The sequence below is a fragment of the Periplaneta americana genome, chromosome 10 (genome assembly GCF_040183065.1).
Source record: "Periplaneta americana isolate PAMFEO1 chromosome 10, P.americana_PAMFEO1_priV1, whole genome shotgun sequence".
In the NCBI taxonomy this organism is placed as follows: Eukaryota; Metazoa; Arthropoda; class Insecta; order Blattodea; family Blattidae; genus Periplaneta; species Periplaneta americana.
The window spans coordinates 151,037,194-151,050,897 of record NC_091126.1 but is presented as its reverse complement, the minus strand read 5'-3'; the positions used below and the strand labels follow the sequence as shown (position 1 = coordinate 151,050,897).

General features: G+C 34.5%; 1 protein-coding gene across 2 annotated transcripts in view; it reads left to right on the top strand.

Annotated features, from left to right (window-relative positions):
- The first annotated feature begins 11,461 nt into the window (after nucleotides 1-11,461).
- The window catches only part of LOC138708100 (histone acetyltransferase KAT7-like), a 77,943-nt gene continuing 75,700 nt past the window's right edge, over nucleotides 11,462-13,704 (top strand). Inside the window, exons 1-2 of one of the 2 annotated variants that reach the window (XM_069838287.1) lie at nucleotides 11,475-11,543; nucleotides 11,670-11,899. The gene's annotated coding sequence lies outside the window, so the exon portion shown is untranslated. Of the gene's footprint in view, nucleotides 11,900-13,704 lie in introns of both variants that reach the window. The other variant, XM_069838288.1, reaches the window with a different exon arrangement.

Sequence of the window (13,704 nt, the reverse complement as noted above, 5' to 3'; positions counted from 1 at the left end):
AGATGAAATTATTGGGGATCATCAGTGTGGTTTCAGGCGTAATAGATAGACTATTGATCAGATTTTTTGTATTCGACAGATATTGGAGAAAAAATGGGAGTATAAGGGTACAGTACATCAGTTATTCATAGATTTCAAAAAGGCGTATGACCCGGTTAAGAGAGAAATTTTATATAATATTCTTATTGAATTTGGTATTCCCAAGAAACTAGTTCGATTAAGTCTTAGTGAAACTTACAGCAGAGTCCGTATAGGCCAGTTTCTATCTGATGCTTTTCCAATTCACTGCGGGCTAAAGCAGGGAGATGCACTATCACCTTTACTTTTTAACTTCGCTTTAGAATATGCCATTAGGAAAGTTCAGGATAACAGGCAGGGTTTGGAATTGAACGGGTTACATCAGCTTTTTGTGTATGCAGATGACGTGAATATCTTAGGAGAAAATCCACAAACTATTAGGGAAAACGCGGAAATTCTACTTGAAGCAAGTAAGGAGATAGGGTTGGAAGTAAATCCCGAAAAGACTATATGATTATGTCTCGTGATCAGAATATTGTACGAAATGGAACTATAAAAGTTGGAGATTTATACTTCGAAGAGGTGGAAGAATTCAAATATCTTGGAGCAACAGTAACAAATATAAATTATACTCGGGAGGAAATTAAACGCAGAATAAATATGGGAAATGCGTGTTATTATTCGGTTGAGAAGCTTTTATCATCTAGTCTGCTGTCAAAAAATCTGAAAGTTAGAATTTATAAAAGAGTTATATTACCAGTTGTTCTGTATGGGTGTGAAACTTGGACTCTCACTTTGAGAGAGGAACAGAGATTGAGGGTATTTGAGAATAAGGTTCTTAGGAAAATATTTGGGGCTAAAAGGGATGACGTTACAGGAGAATGGAGAAAGTTACACAATGCAGAGCTGCACGCATTGTATCCTTCACCTGACATAATTAGGAACATTAAATCCAGACGTTTGAGATGGGCAGGGCATGTAGCATGTATGGGCGAATCCAGAAATGCATATAGAGTGTTAGTTGGGAGGCCAGAGGGGAAAAGACCTTTAGGGAGGCCGAGACGTAGATGGGAAGATAATATTAAAATGGATTTGAGGGAGGTGGGACATATTGATAGAGACTGGATTAATCTTGCTCAGGATAGGGAGCAATGGCGGGCTTATGTGAGGGCGGCAATGAACCTCCGGGGTCCTTAAAAGCCAGTAAGTAAGTAAGTTATTATTATTATTATTATTATTATTATTATTATTATTATTATTATTATTATTATTATTATTATTATTATTATTATTAAGAAACTAAGTAAGCCGATTGTCCACTATGCCTAATTAATAGGAAATTTTTAACACTTAGGGGCAATAATATATCTGACAGTGTATGCAATATTCTTGGTTAACCTATCATTGATTTCTGTTCCTCATCAACCACATGTTCTAGTCTTGTCGGGAACATTACGAATGTGGGTTTGGTTATCGCAAACCACATCTATATTTACCTTTTATTAAAGTCATTATAAGGAGAAGAAGATGGTGTACTAATGACTTTGCTCACACATTCGTCACATTATAAATGTTCTTTGACAATATGTAAAAAAAAATCCTCTGATACAAGCAGTACTTTTCATTCAATCAGAAGAAAATTTGATTATTCTTCCAAATGAATTTGACACTGGAACATAGGCATTCCTAATTTCTTTTTTTATTAGGTGCAGATGGTATTCAGCTATTACAGGTGGAATTAAATTTTACATTTCCAGAGAATGATGAACTAACAAGGCTAGTTACCAAAATTTCGTGGAGCGCAGGAGTAACACTTGTTACACGCATAGTGATGGGCGTTTTTCACATTTAAAATTATAAATCATTATACATCTTGAATACACAACTTTTAACACTATATCACTTCGGAATATATATATATATATATATATATATATATATATATATCAGTGGCGGTCCCTCGGGGGAGGGAAAGGAGGAACGTCGTCCTCACATTTTTCTTCTTTTGAAATTGAATACCAAATATGTGCCTTGAAATTCGAGGAAGATTCGACAATTTTTAAGTTCACAGCTATCAGAAAACCTGGGTTGATCGCGTTTTAAACGACGCGTGCTCATGTGCTGCGCGAAAACTGTAAGAAGAATGCGAGATTGTTCGTGAGGAGGAAAGCCAATACTTTCCTCCTTTGCTGCAGTTAACACACATAGACAACAGTGCACTAGTGGCCAGAGAAAGAAGCAGAATTTTAAAGCAAGTAAATGAATAATTGATTGGGAGGAAATGCTCCTCTGATTTTGCGCATGGGCGAGAAATAGTCTAGCAGACAGAAACCGACTGGTCGTGCATCAAGCCAGAGTCCGTGGATGTAGCAGAGTAGTGCATTCACCGAGTCGGCCGCCATTGTTATTCCTTTTCAAGACGCGTGGGATAGGAATATTTAAAGTTAAACTTAGATATTTTTAATTTGAAGAAAAGAAACTTCAAAAGGATATTAAGTAATTGATGAACTAGTGGACTTACTCGTGTTAATTATGTAAGTCAGTGTGGCTTACAGCTGTTTCGGTGCTTCATCACGCCATCCTCAGAGCCTACTAGATCTCGGCGTCCTAGTTACCTTGCTCGGCATCATCTCGAACTTCTCTGCCTGTTATGTGGGTGCGTTTGATTGTTGAAAGGTGTTGAATAGTGGAGTCAAATAGTGTGTGTGTGCTGAAATTGATCTGTGTGTTGAGAATTTGATCGGGGTGTGTTTTAGTGTGTTTGTATATTTCATATTGTTCTATTGTGTTGAGGTTTTGGTTCTTGGGTTGTATGTGTAGGATTTCCATGTCCGCATTTATATTATTGTATGTATGGTTAGCATTGGTTACGTGATCGGCGTATGTAGATGTATTGTGTCCTCTGGTTATTGCTTTAATGTGTTCTTTGTAGCGTGTTTGGAATGATCTGCCTGTCTGTCCAATGTAGAATTTGTCGCAGCTATTACATGTGAGTTTGTATACACCTGTGTGGTCCTATTTATTTTGTTTGTGTTTTTTGTGTGTTGAGATGTCTTTGTAATGTGTTTTCTGTTCTGTATGCTATGTTGTATTTCTGCTTTCTGAATGAAGATGCTATATTATGTGTGCTTTTGTTTTCATATGTTAGTGTGATGTATTTCTTGTGTTCTTGTGTTTGTGTTGTGTTTTGCGTGTTTTTGTGTTTGTTAAGTTTTTGTTTTGTCTTTCTTATGATGTTGTCTATTATGTTTGGATTGTAACCGTTTTCTTGTGCTATGTATTTGATTGTGTTCACTTCTTCATTGTAGTGTTGTTGGCTTATGGGTATGTTGACTAATCTGTGTACCGGTACCATTGTCCTGAATGCAGCATGTTTGTGTTGTATGGGGTGGTTAGATGTGTTGTGTATGTGTGTGGTGATTGGTTTTCTGTATATTTTGAAGGTGTGTTTGTTGTCAATTTTTGTTATGGTGATGTCTAGGAAATTTATGGAGTTGTTTTTAAGTTCCAAGAACCAAAAACTCAACACACTAGAACATTACCAAATATACAAACACACTAAAACACACCCCGACCAAAATTTTCAACACACAGATGAATTTCAGTACAGACACACTCTTTGACTCCACTATTCAACACCTTTCAACAATCAAATGCACCCACATAACAGGCAGAGAAGTTCGAGATGACGCCGAGATCTAGTAGGCTCAGAGGATGGTGTGATGAAGCACCGAAATATATAATTAACACGAGTAAGTCCGCTAGTTAATTACTTATATATAAGTAGTGTATGCAAGATTCAAAATGGAAAGGATATTGGTATATTTCAGAACATTATTGTCAGTCAACATACAAATATACAAAAAAAAAAAACACATTTATTAATATTACTACAGCATAAATATTCATTTAAGTGTTTAATAGTTTCCTATAATTGTGATGTAGGCCTATGCCTACATCACAATTATAGGTATTATAGCAGTATGAACTTAATTAATTACAACCAATAAATTAAAACAGCAATGTTGCGTTTATATGACAAGACTCCCATTATTATTTCGTTAAAAAAAAAAAGAGAGATTTTGTTTAATGCTGGTACGTATCATAAACTGAGTCTTTACATTTATTACACCATATTTTCTTATTAATTATTTAACAACAAAGCCAGCAATGCATACAATCACATTTTCACAATATTCTGTCATTGAGAATGATGTACGAATGATGGAACTGTAATGAGTGTCTGCAGTTGAAAGTTCTAAAGAGTCATATTGCGTCTGATTCTCAAAACACTGAGCATTTTTATTACAGTGCGTTGTGTGTTTGGAAAATACTATGGGTATATAGGTATCTTTTTAGCGGACATCTCCCTCTTGTAATAGAACTTAAAAAATATTTTCTAACGTATATAAAATAATGTAAAGTAAAAAATATTCCATGTATTCGATCATTGGGAATAGAAATAAACTAATAAGTCTTTTTTATGATCAATATAAAGCGTTTATATTTAAAGCAATGCTTAGTTACAGTATTTAGATTTACTTATTACACGTTAGAAAATACATAAATTAGTTATATTACAGTGAAGGGGGATGTCCGCTAAGAAAACGTCTATATACCCAATGGTATTTTCTAAATTCCGAATCCTCTACAGAACAATCATTTGTCTTCCCCAAACATGGCGCCATCGAAACTGCCCGAGAGACAACTCATCGAGTTAGAAAGATTATCTCTCTCTTTCTGACTTGTTGCATAGACTTACTAAAGATGGGTAAAAAATAACACAACAGTTATTTTGGAACTGTTCCGGTCTCGGGCCCGCAGTACTGCGTTGCGCAAGGCATGTTCCGACTCCGAGACAACAGAGAACAGTCGGAACTCGGAACCCGTTCCGTTGAACCATGACTACACTGTTCTCGTCGTTTTTTATGTTGTACTTGGAACAAGTTGGAACTTGAAACTCTCACGTGGATGGATGGGGAAGCATGGAAATTGAAATGCTTGGAGTGTGGTCATGATTAATGACACTAATGACACAGAGCGAGGTGCGATGCGAAGTTTAAATTCTTATATTGGTACAGATACGTTTCTAACATTTTACTAAGCCAGTGGGGAGGTTTCGGGTTTCACTACTGCTAATATATAAATATGTCTTTTTATTATTTATGAAATTATAATGTAATTATTATTATAACTAAGCATTAAGAAAAGTAAAAATAAGTATTAATGATTTGTTTTTTTTTTTTTACTACTTAACACGGAGAACAAAAATTACATGCTACACGTTTTACATGTCATGTTAAATTTTTGAGTTGGCTACCGTGTCATTATGACTATGTACCAAAACTATAAGGCCCAATTGTATAAAACTCCCTGACTAAAGATCAACTTTGATCGAAGATCGGAAAGTGAACCGAGTTCAGACACTTCTTCTATTGTATAAAACTTTTCTGCGATCAAATTATCTTGGTTCAAATGCAATCTAAGTTCACGTGAAAAGGATTTGGCAACTTCGCATAAACAGGTGAAATACGTGATGCGCGGACCATGTTATACGAGCCCCTACCACGCCGTAGCGGAGAAGTGAGAAATATGTTCCCAAATTGAAGCAGCCGAAAGCCGCCATTTGTTGGTAGGAAACGCGCGGGATTTCGAAATCGCTATTTGAATACGCGTTGTATTGCGTATCCGAAAGCTAAATGGTTTTATTTACAAGAACAAAACTTCCTTTGCGATTTACCTTTAATACCGTGTTTCTGATATCAGCAGAGTTGCTACGTTTTCTGCGAGAGAAATCGGGATATCAGAAGCTGACTTAAGACATTAGAATGATCATCACCAGGGAAAGGATTTATATGTAAATACATATTTACTTATAAAGCTAATATAATTTATATTTTGCATTATCTTTATGTTTCACAATGTGTAGGGTTGAAAAATCCTACTTTTATTTTCCATATTTTTCCATATTTTAGAGTTTAGTACATATTTTCGTTAATTTCCGTATATTTTCCATATTTCATATAAAACAGTCCATATTATATTAGGTTTAACAATAAAACAAAACAAAATTCCATTAACTTTTAAAAATACATTTCAACAATAGAGATTTAAACACATGTTCAGTAATCCCTTTAACATCAGAGTTATTTGAAAATTAGCAGTCCTATCAACAATGGGAAAGTAAGTTACAAAACTGTATTAATTTAATTTAAAATTTTTAACAGACTTCAGTTGTGCAGCTCAACAGTTAAATGCCAGTCAGAGTACACATAGGTTCAGTTTTGTAAATCATACTATAAAGACGGTAAATATGCCAAAAGTACGTCATTCAGTCAATTTAAAATCAAAACTAACAAGTTACATTTCAGAATTTAAAGAAGATGGTTTATCAACTGACAATAAAATATTATTTTGTAATTTGTGTCAGTGTGCAGTATCATCTACACAAAAGTTCCTGGTGCAACAACACATTACAACTAGTAAACATCAGGCCAACAAACAACTAAATTCCAAGCAGAGACAATTGTTTTTAACACAACCAACAACATCGAATGTAAGATCTGAGTTTAACATCGACCTGTGCCGTTCTCTCATCTCTGCTGATATTCCTCTCTACAAACTAAAGAATAAGGTCTTCAGGGAATTCCTTGAAAAATATACTCAACATACAATCCCGGATGAGTCAACACTTAGGAAGACGTATGCTCCATCCATCTACGATGAGACAATACAGAAGATAAGAGATGAAATTAAAGATAGTTCAATTTGGGTTTCCATTGATGAGACTCCCGACAAAGAAGGTAGACTTGTTGGTAATGTAGTTATCGGTTTGTTAAGTGAACAATATTCTGAACGAATTCTTTTACATTGTGATGTTCTAGAAAAGTGCAATAACAAAACTATAGTTAAACTGTTCAACGAAGCTATGGGTATCCTGTGGCCAAAGGGTATTATGTACGATAATGTGTTATTCTTTATTAGCGATGCTGCCCCTTATATGGTCAAAGCTGGACAAGCATTATCTGTTGTATATCCTAAATTGACTCATTTTACTTGTGTGGCGCATGCATTTCATCGTGTGGCAGAAGTGGTCAGAGACAATTTCCCTAAAGTAGATTTGTTGATTTCATCAGTGAAAAAAGTATTTCTCAAAGCTCCCAGTACAGTTAACGTGTTGAAAGAAATGTACCCTGAAATTCCATTGCCACCAAAGCCAATTTTAACTAGATGGGGTACATGGCTAGAAGCAGTTGAATATTATGCCGAACATATAGACTCTATTAACAATGTTCTCCTTGCATTGGACTCTGAAGATGCAGTCTCAATTGATACTGCGAAAACAGTTACCTGTGACATAAGTGTGAAGAATGACTTAGCTCACATTCAGCATACATTTTCATGCATCATAAAAACGCTCAAAAGTCTCCAAAATAGGCACCTTTCACTATCTGAAAGTTTTGAAATTATAAATAGTACTGTGGAACAACTGAATCGTGGTAGAGGTAAAGTTGCAGATGCAGTAAGAGCTAAGGTGGACACTGTACTTTCAAAAAACCCTGGATATGAAGAACTACAAAAGGTTGTTGCTGTGATGAGTGGTGAATCAACAGTGAAGATTAACTTGGACTTATCCCCAGCAGACATTGTGAAATTGAATTATGTACCAGTTACTTCTTGTGACGTCGAACGCTCTTTTAGTCAGTATAAATCTATCCTCAGAGACAATAGAAGAAGATTCACTTTTCAGCACTTGAAAGAAATGTTTGTAACCTATTGTTATGGTAACAGACAATAAAAATTGTGTTTTGTTGAAACTACATTGGAAGATAAGGTACGTCCATTATATTTTTTGTTTAGTTTGATTAAAATGTACCAATATTTAACGTACATAGTCATTTTTTTATAATTTTAAGTCCATATTTAATTCCATATTTTGGTAAAAATCCATATTTAATTCCATATTTTGGTAAAAATAACTACATATATATTTACATATTTCATATATTTTTAGTCCATATAAATCCGTTCCCTGCTAATGATATACTATAAACGAAGAGCCTATCAAATATTATATGGTAAGAGCATTCCACTTTTTCTCGGGACATCTATACGAAATACTGGCAAAAGGAAGAGAATGATAATTTGCGTTAAGAAGCAAGTTGCATTATTAAATCGAAGCAAATGGATCAACCTATAAAAGTAATTATTATAGGGTAGCATTTTTATTGGACTAGTAGCAAAATAAGGTCAAACTGTTATCTTCCTTTTTTATCATTATTGTTTGTTTAACCTTCCAGATTACCTATTAAATACCATACTGCAATTTGAAGAGCTGTCAATTTAAATAACCTGTATATATGTGATTTATCGATGACAGTTTTGTAATTTTTGCTAAAAATATGTGCCTAGCGATTCTGTATTACGAAACAAACAAGAAAGTGTGAGTCCTCCATGAAATTAGGAACATATGGAATTCTTATTATCATAAGATCTTCTATAACGTAATAGCTATTTTGCAATGTTTTGGTAGCAACAAGATGGCGTCAGGTCCATCAAACCCAACGAGATAGAAAGAGAAGACTATAGAGTGGCCATGTTGTCCTGTACAGCGCTCTTTGCGGTGCCACCGCGAAATACGGCAGATCTGAGCTAAGCGCCCACCTTTGTAAAAATTCGTCTGCTTACAATGTTGTATAACGGAGGTAAGATGTACACAAAAACGAAGAAAAAACATGCCTGTTGTGTGTGCTGCATATAACTGCAATGTCAAAAGGAAAAAGACAACTGATATATCATATTTCATGTAAATTTTATGAAGTTAAGTCCATAGTTTTGTTAATTAGCAGCATTTTTTTCATGCATAAATGTGTAACAACGCCCGGCATAAACAAAATAAATGGTTCACTGGTAATGCACTTAAACTAAATACGGATAAAACCAATACAATTCCGTTTCAGACCCAGTGAAAAACAAATACAATACAATATTAAAACTGTATTTCGTCACCGGCATCCTTTATTTCTGCTCCTTCTGTCCTTACTGCTTATACAAGAAGACGATGAGCTGTAGCTTATAAGAAGTAGGCCTATTTCGAAGACAAACGATTAATCAAATGAATGGTTCACTAGTAATAAAGTTAAACTAAATACGGATAAAACCGCTACAATTCCGTTTCAAACCTAGTAATAGCAATCTAATATTAAAATTGTATTTCGACACTCGCATCCAAAATAACGCAAAACTCTGGGGTAGGTCGTATTGTTGTTAGTATTTTGACAGGAAGGACATGAAAGAACATAATTGAGCACCCACGTGCAATAATGGGGTAAGTATGAATATATTTCGTAACTACTTACCCCATTATTGTATGTGGGTGCTCAATTATACACTAATAATTATCTGTGGTGCCACAGCCCTTTAAAGGCTCAGACAGACCAGCCGGCTGTTGGCCTCACGTTCACATTTCGATAATAATTATACTTTACTGTAACAAAAAAACTGAAAGGGTGTTTTGTCATGTTTCACCCACGTTACAAGCTTGGAGGTAAAGGTTGTTTACTACATATAGGGCCTACTTTCATTCTATATCTTATTGCATAGTAAATAGTTTTGCAACGTGTAGAGACTGGGAAAACAATTTAATAAAATCATCCGAATCATACTCGTTCATTTTATAGGCAATCTTGCAGGTCGCATTTAAAAGAACCTAGGAATATTAACATTTTCTTTAGTATATTTGGTAGGACTTCTTGTCATACTATATGACAATTTTGCTTAGGTTATTCTTTTCTAGGAATAGCTCAAGTGTTTTAAATTTAGCGTACATAAGTTTAGATTAAGTTCCTAGCACGTATTTGACGAAATACTAGGTTTTTCCACTTCAGTTTAACTGATTTATGCAAACGAAATTAAGACAGCTGACGATTCTAGTGTCAGTTATCACCACGCCCACTTTGTTTTGGGCGCATAAGTTCATTACCGACGGTCGTTCAATTTTCTTCAAACATGGCGGCGCAATGACCACTCTATATCTTTCTCTTTCTAACTCGTTGATCAAACCGGCTTCACTCCGTCCAATGGTATTGAGATGCTAGCGTCTACTCTATGTATTCTGTGCTCGTTGGTGTTGCCAATCTAGCGACTTTAACTCTTTTTCAACAACAGTTTCTTTTAACTTTTATATTGCTTAAATAGGGATTTAGTGACCTTTTTTAGCACCCCATAGTGACAAAATTTAATCTTTCTTTGTTGATAATGAGAAATCTAGCGACTTTACAACTACTTTTTGGCGACTTTTCGTATTACAATCTGTTGGAGACACTGTTTTTTTTGCAATGTAAATAATGGCGGACAATAAGAAGAAGGTTGACTGTTCTCCAAGTTGTTATCATGTTATGGTGTTTGATACTGCTAAACATAATACAGCTTTATAAAACGACAATTTTCGTTTACTAATACAGTTAACTGAAAATTTATGAATGTACCTATCATATCCATTAATAATTAATGGTTGTTATAAAGATAATATAATTATAGGTTATGTTATTTGATACTGCTGAACATGATAGAGCCTTATAAAATATAAGATTGTTTGTGTATTAAGGCAAGAAAATGAAAGAAATATATGCAAAAGTACCTACCATATCTATTAATATTAATAATAATGGATATTTTATTTGCACAATCTGTCACTCGTATATTTCAAATAGAAAATAAATAACTTAACTTGGATCATCTAACTTAATCGAAGAAATTTCTTCAGTCAAAGTTGACTTTAGTTTGAGACAAATTAATCTCAGATTAGACTTTATACAACACAAAATTCCAAGTTCAGCTGAAACAAGGATCAATTTAGCCTCTGATCTAAGATTAAATGGTTTATACAATCGGGCCTAAGTGTTGCATTCTGACCTTGTATTCAACAGCTGTTTAGTTACTGAACATGAAGCTTCTGCTCGCATACACAGCAAGTTTCCAAAACCGATTCGAATGTGCGTTGGAATGTCATCTATTTAGAAGCATGTGTCATGCCGATAACGTATTTCAAGAGGAGTCCGAGCGATGAATGCTCCAACGCTATGTGGAAGCTGCTTGGGGTGAACTCCTCAAAAGGAGCGAGAGTCAATAAACGATTCCGACTCATATCTAGACTACTTGTAAAGTTGTAACTGTTATTTCGGAACTGTTGTTTGGAACATAGTATTTTTCCGGAACCGGAACTGTTCCGAGAAAAGAACAACTTTGCCCATCACTAAGACTTACTATTATAAATAATCGCGGCGAGCTGCGAGAGGTGTCAAAATTGTACACGACACCAGCGCCAAGTGTGTATTTGTGAAAGAAGGAAGGTTATACATATAGTTACTATAGCGTGCAATAGATGTCGCATCGTTATTTGAAATTTTAGGGATCATCTTCCTCGAATCTGTCCTTGAACTTTACCACAGATAACACACAAAATGACTGTCTGTTCGCATGTTTTAAGGTATCACTTTTGATTTTGTGACATCAGAAAATGCGTGGTAGGTTGCTCAAATATTCAAATAACAGTGTTGGTGATCATGGAAAGAAGCCAAAATCTTCTAGCATTGATGAAGTGGTATCTAATGAAGACCATTAGTTTTCATTTTATTTATTATATTCCATAGATCTTCAAGCTTTAAGATGTGGAGCAAATCAAGATTTTACAAGACTACAATTTTTGTGGCGAGATGAAGTGAGACCACGTACTATTGGTGATAATTGCATTGTTAGAACACTTGGTGGTTCATGGAGTAATTCATGAGGACCCGAAATGATACTCAGAAATGTTGAAAAATATTACAGTGATTTTGGTCTACAACATTTCGTTTGACGCCATATTGTACAACATTTGGAGGTAATTTTGAAATAACTTTTTCACTTACATTAATACATTGTCTTACCCACTGTTTATATATTTTAATTTTAAAGGAGAATCTTCATACTGTCTTTTCTCTGCATTGAAATAATATGAGATGGCGTGCAGAATCTTTTACAGATTTTTACTTCAATTCAGTGTACAATTACCTCACTGCCAACAATTATCTGTTTATTTGAAACAAACTCTGTTTAATGTGTTTATAGGCAATTTATGTTAATTACGTTTTGTATTAAAGTAGAGTAAACTTTTCATTTCTTGTTCTTCGTGTGTTGTTTCATTGTAAGTGAGAGCGTTATGTTTTATATACTTGAGTTTGTAGAGTGCGATTTGTTTAATTATTTGATAGAACCTAAGGTAGAGTTTTCCCGATCAGTAAATTGGATGACGTAATAGGCCAATATGACGTCACGTATGCCCGCACATTACGGGTCGAATTCATACTCAACACTCGTCGTAAGGAAACCCTTAAGCAGTTGCTTATAATAATTTCCAATTCAAAAATCCCACTGAAGTGAACACTTATTCAAATAAGGTAGCTTGTCAGCTTACTGAAGTGTTTCCTCATATGCATTATAATCAGCTGATTCGGTATACAATGGATGATGATTATGAGTTTATTAAATTTATTGAGTTTTATAATGAAAATGTGTTTCGGCAAAACGAAAGATATATCAGAGATATGGACAACCCTTTAGATATGTACAGTAACCAAAAATTTAAGAGGAGATACCGTTTCAACAATAACGCTGTTGTGGATGTTCTGGCGCAACTCGTTGACAATCACAATACAACCATGAGCAGGGTTGCCGGATTTTAGATTGCTAAGGAGGAACATCTTTTTTTTCGTCATACAAAGCACTTACGTTTTGTTAAACAAATTAAAAAAAGTAATAAAAATTATCCCTCTATATGCAGTTTAAGTGATTAATATGAATCTTAAAATTGCAATTTTAATAAAAGAAAACATACTGTAGGTACAGGTATCCAAGTACAAAACAATATTTATTTGGTTAACTTACAGCCAGATAAATTTTGTTTTGTAATTGTACATCACGTTTTCCTGTCACCTTTCTGAAGGGCTTGTGGCAATAATGTTATGCCAAATTATTAACTTAATAGGAGTTCAGTCTCATTGATTTCCTCAGCTATTTATTATTAACAGTAAAGCACAAATTCCAAAAGATGGCATCACATGTGACAAAATATTTAAATTTAAATATTTATTGATTACAATGACATAAAACGTACTGATATCTAAATTCATATTTATTTTTTGACTTAGCATATTAGTCCTTCAAACCCATCATTTAATATATACAGTATATATTTTCAGAGTTTATGTGCATATTTATCACCGGACTTTAGCATTTTCAACAAATTGCCCCCCCCCCCATCTTCTGTATCATGCGTTTCTGATGGACATCTCTTTTCAAATGTTTAGAGATATCATATTCACCGCTGAATTTGCTGTCACAAATCTTACATTTGCCAAAATATTCGTTTTCTCCAATGTGCAAACCTACGTTGTTAAGAAAATTAATTTAAATTTAGTGTAAATATTCAGGCGTAGAAGAAAATAGTGAGTAGGTAATGATAAAATTATACAAGTAATGTTAATTTTCCTGAGGGATTTTTTGCGTCCCGCCTCGAATCGAAGTGGGACTCGGGAGTTTTATATGAAAATTGGGACATGTCCCGCCAAATCGGGACATCTGGCAACCCTGCATGAGAGACACCGATTTCACCACTGCTGGAAATACTGATTGCTTTGAGATTTTGTG